This window comes from Pecten maximus, chromosome 8 (assembly GCF_902652985.1).
Source record: "Pecten maximus chromosome 8, xPecMax1.1, whole genome shotgun sequence".
NCBI lineage: Eukaryota > Metazoa > Mollusca > Bivalvia > Pectinida > Pectinidae > Pecten > Pecten maximus.
The window spans coordinates 10,823,245-10,829,017 of record NC_047022.1 but is presented as its reverse complement, the minus strand read 5'-3'; positions in this window follow the sequence as shown (position 1 = coordinate 10,829,017).

Below are 5,773 nucleotides of genomic sequence, written 5' to 3'. Positions count from 1 at the left end.
TGTTTTTGGCAATTAATTGTAAACTGAGAAAATAAATTTCAAGCATATCAGAGGTAAGAGTTTGTTTGTTTGTTTGTTTTTTTGGCAATTAATTGTAAACTGAAGAAAAATAATTTCAATATCAGTACAAAATGTTCAGTGTTTGATACTTATTTCATTAGTGTACTCGAGTACGCTAGCGAGATATGGGGCTTTCATAAAGCCCCAGATGTAGAAAAGCTCCATTCTTGTTTTTGTAAATGTATGCTTGGTGTAACAAAGTACAGGTACCGATTGTGTATATTACGGACTTGGTAGACAACCACGTTACATAAATAGAAAGTTTAAAGTGATAAAATACTGGTAAAATTAAAAGAATTAAACAATTTATATTGGCCAAATGTTAAGATTAGCAATGAATGATGATTGGCTGAACAATATTAAATAAGAGCTAGATAAACTAGGCTTATCCTACATTTAGTAGGACTAGTGGAACTATACGCCGTAATGAGAGCAAGGATAGTTAATGCTGCCAGGGGTGACCTATATAAACATATAATTGACCATCATTGCATTCAATATTATTTACTGAAACCCATTGACTCTATCTATAAAAAACATATAGCCAGTATTAGATTGTCATCACTCCAGTTACAAATGTAAACGGCCTTTATCATAACATTGAAAGGAGACGCAGAAATTATGAATATTGTCAAAATAACGAAATTGAAGATGAGTTCCATATTATACTACAATGTCCATTTTACATAGAACTTAGAACAAAGGCATATCAAAAAAAGTATTCTTATAAATCATCTAACGTCTTCAAACTCGTACAATTGTTAAGTATTAATAATGTGAAGGAATTGAATAATCTTGAAAAATATATTTATTTATCGTTTAAGAAAAGAAAAATACACTTAAGCTAATAGAATATATGTTTACGCATTCTTCAAAAATGATATATTTACTACATTTGTATGTTAATGTATTAGTAATGCAATTTCATATGCCATACCAGTACCCACAATTTACATCAGATTTATTAAAATTTATTAAGTTCAATGAACATGTCTTTGTTATTAAAGTGAATACCATACACAACATATAGGCCTACACTGTAATAAGTCAAATATTGGTATAATATTAAATTAAGCAGTATATAATAATCGCATATCGTATTAATAGTTAAGTTTCCTGGTAACCTGATCAATCGTGTCAAGGGCTCAGCTTCTGTGGTGGTCATATCAACTCTTGCCACGTCAACTGAGTCATCGGCACTATTAACCATGTTCCACACTGACTAAACTAATTGATAAGCACATAACAGCTTAATGTAAATGTTGTATATGGTCATGGACTAAAAAGCATATATTTTCAATACATTTCTAAGTATATCAGGACCATGAAGTGTGTATACTTGAAAGTACATAACTGCGATTGCTATAACATCCACTATTTAAATTTTACATCAAATACTAATGTAAAATTCAACCATGAAAATAACTTTGATGAATATGGATTAATTGTTACAGTAAATGTCATACACAATTAAGGAAATAATAATATCGTTAAGTTTACTAAAAACGGTTAGTATTTTTACATACTTTTGAAATGTCAAGCGTACATTTTTTTGTTAACTTTCTGACTAAGTGTATCAGAAACATGGAGTATAAAATTCAAATCAATATTCACAATATGCATAGATAATTGTCTCAATAAAAATTTGGTTACATTGGTAAAAGTAGTGGAATGCATTTTCTATAGGAAAGGAACCATTACAAGATGGATACAAAATTAAATTGACTTTAAAGAGGTCAGCATGCAATGCACTACATCCATGCCAAAACCAGGTATGTATAATGTCAAGTTTTCTGTTTCCGACCGTCAGTATAGTTACTGTTTTTTTTTTTTTTTTTTTTTTTTTGTAATTTTGGTATATAGTTTCTGAAGGTCTTACAGAAATGTCCAGATAATTCCTAGCTTTTACTGTAGAAGGAAGACATTTTCAAATAGCAACTGGCGACATCTAGGTGGTACAAAATCTTGATTATTTCTTCAGTTATAAAGACTGTTTTCGTCAACTCTGTTGGGCAAAATGTCGTTTAGATAGGATGGAGCTATATTATACTGCATTTCATAGAATAAAAACTTTGTTTCTGTTGTCTTCTTTCAGACAATGTTTCTTATCCAGTTTCTACATATAGCGACTGCCTACACGAGAAGGAAGTTAAACCTGTAACTATTCTGGCTGCTTCTCTTGGATTTATTTTCTAATCTTCTGAATATGCATTGGTACATCCATCCCATACCTCACTCGCATACTTCAACAAAGGTCTTGTAAATACAATATATAATTTAGACAAATTTTCCTTTTACAATGTCAATTTCAACTTGCGTAAAACTGACAAATGCCGTGAAGCGGATATAGCAATATTTGAAAAATTCGTTTCCTATTTCCCATTTTCATTCAAGTGTTTGTGTAGATTACTGCTCGTCAAAATCGTATTATCGAATGGTAGATTAGTATTACTTTTCTAGTGAACCATTAAACTTGACAACGTCAGTTTTTTGTTGGGTTGAAATTAACCTTCTTTTGTTTTGCCCATTGATCTATAACTATGAAATCACGATTCATATGGTTTTCAATTTCCGTTCTGGTTTTTTGCGGAATATGCGAGTGAAGTATCGTCAGCAATCATTCTTGACAATGAAAACAAATGTTCAGATATATCGTTGATGAATGTTAAGAAACTGAATGGTCCAAGAACTGACCCTTGAGGAACGCCAGCTATAAATAACCTATATCTGAGTTAGTGTCACCTATAACAACAATTTGATTTCTATCGCTTATATAACCTTGTATCCACTTATATATGTGTCCCTTGAAACCATATGAATAAAGCTGTTTTAGCAGTCCATGATGCCATACCCTATCAAAGGCTTTAGATATATCAAAAATACCATGCAAGTTTGTAGTTTGTTTTGCAATGATAGACAAATGCTATGATAAAGGTGCTGTTGCAGAACCGCCCACAGCGTGTTCTTGAAATCGGCTATATTTTCCAGTAAAGCTATGAAAAATGCATATAGAACAAGATGTTATTTTCCACTTGACCCTTATAAGCGCGCCCATAGTGCCATCTACTTCACTTTTCTCATTTACAAGCATACCTGTGTTTTTCACAGACCCATAAGTGGTATTTCTGTTTGTCACTGAGAGGTTTTCTCACGAGTAGATATTGTACATACATTGTAGTTTAAAATGATCAACAGTTGACAATGAAAAAAACAAACGAGTTTAGTAAAAGATGATGTAGAAAACCAAATTTCGAAAATGTTCATCAAATTTAAAATACCATTTTTAAAATCAAGCGGCAAATTCGGCACGATAATATGCGAGTACTATCGATGCTAGTGTTTTAAAAACATATTTGACTATCCCTCTGTATACCAGCAAAAGAAAGTCGTGCTCAATCACTGGATAAGGGCAGTAATTCAATGTTGAAAAATGTATGTGGAAAAAATGCACGAGTGATACAAGTGGTCCTTGTCGTACACAATAATACAACGTATTGATTTATTATGAAATGATTTGATACAATGTCCATGGCAATGTATTATGTTCTACTATGTTTAACATACTTATAGTAGTTCCGTATTACGTATGATTCATCATTTCTCTCACTTCACCATCTTCGTCTTCAGTACTTCTGCAAAGCTTCTCCTCTGTTGGGGTGTGCCACACAGTTCCCGTTGCCACTTGGTCTTTTGACTACTCAACGCGAATGGTGCTCGGCGTGTTGTTATAATTGCTGTTACGTTTTACAATTCTATTTAGTTCAGTTATTCTGTAGTTAAGTCTTTGTCTCAAATAGGAAAATGGAGAACTCCTGCGTTGGGTTGGGATGTAAAGTTAAGTTCAAGTACAACCAGGTTGGCGATGGTAAAAATTCGCGAAAAATTCAGGACTGGATGAAAAATGTTCTCCTTTCTGAAGGTGTCATACTTTCTGAATCAACAGAAGCAAAGATGTGCCCAAAATGCTTTCTCAGATACCTCGAGAAACGTCCTGCATTCGAGAATGCCAATAAACCGGAACGGTAAAAACCTTCTGTAGACAATGATGATTCTGTTGACGAATCTGACACTCTGGACGGGTATCTTTCTGTAGATGATTTATACAATGCCCCTTCTTCGAACAGAAAATGTAGCATTTGTCGAACTTACAACATGAAGGGTTCTAGCTGCATCAGTGAGAAAGCAAGACACCATCTGCTTATCAAACATAAACTGTACATGCCTGAGAATTCCAGGGTGTGTTCAAGTCATCTTCTTAGTAAGGATATCAGTCCTGACATTGAGCCGGTTTTGACAGGGAGGGATAAACTTGTTAATCACTTAGCCACCAAGTCAACAGCTGTTATCAACAATTTACTCAAAATCATACAGAATATGTATAATTACTTGTCACCGATTGTATTAAACTTCGACAACATGGATGATGTTCCGAACATATTACTGGTACAAAAACATTGTCATCTAAGAATGCCCTTCTGCTGTTTTGGGTTAAACTCAAAACAGACATATCTTTCACTCAGTTGGATACACACGATATTGAACATTTCAATGCAGACTGAGATACAATAGAGGTAATAAAAATGAAGTTAACTGCATCATACAGCTATTTCGTCTTCATAAGACTCCCCAGTGACACTTAGAGCCTAACCCGAAGTTGAATCACTTGAAATATATGGAGCTATGAAGTGCAATCAAATTGGATGTCATTTTGTTAATTACTCAGATAAACCATTTTCTTTTCTTTATAATTAAAATATCGTGCACAATGTATTCAATAGTCAATTTGTATTTTACGTTGAATGTGGTCATCTTATTTTGTATCGTTGATCTTTACCTTCGAAGTTGAAGATCACGATAGTCAAATGACCGATCATAGAAGAAAAACGAAGAGAAAACGTAGGTAAAACGTATTAAAACAGTTCTCAGAACGATGATATGTCTACGCTTCTTTTAACGTGTTTTTATTTGGATTAAATCTAGCTGGTAACGTTTCTTAAGCGATATCCCTTTGCTTTTATTATGTGTGAATTAAACAAGAATATCTTGTCACTTTTCCATGGAAATTAAATTGACAGCGATATTTCATTTTCCTGCTTATGTAATGACAGATCTACCTGTTATCCATACATTATACACGAAAAGTAATCACCCATCATCACCTGATATAATCTATAGGGTAAACAAGATGTCGCAATGACAGGTAATTTTTGGTGTAATTAACATTATGGTTTCGGCATGCATGGTTGGGTCTATAGAGTATAACACAAGTTGCAGGTCCTGTTTATCTTGTTAAAAGTAACAAATAGAGGTATTTTTCGACATATGGATGTAGTCTAGTTCTAGATGACGAAAGGAATAAATGTTAATAGTTACGCGGCTTATCTTCGATATTGTAAGTAATATGAGAAACAGCTATGTACAAGTTATAATATAAATTCTCGGTGTTACCGCTTCCTCCTTAGTTGCACTATTTCACTGATTTACAGTCATAAGGTCTACGTTTGCCAGGACGCATATTTTCCGACTCTTTGTAGAATTCCTGCCATATTTTTTGTAGAGCCATATTAAACGTACCAATCGAATGACAACCTGTTTGATTCCAATTGACGGGTGTCAAGAATACACCTAAAGTAAGAATAAGCAGAGACAGACAGCAGTGTGGAATGGAATGAACGGATATAGTGTTGCAATGGAAGCAGAATATATAATTTGG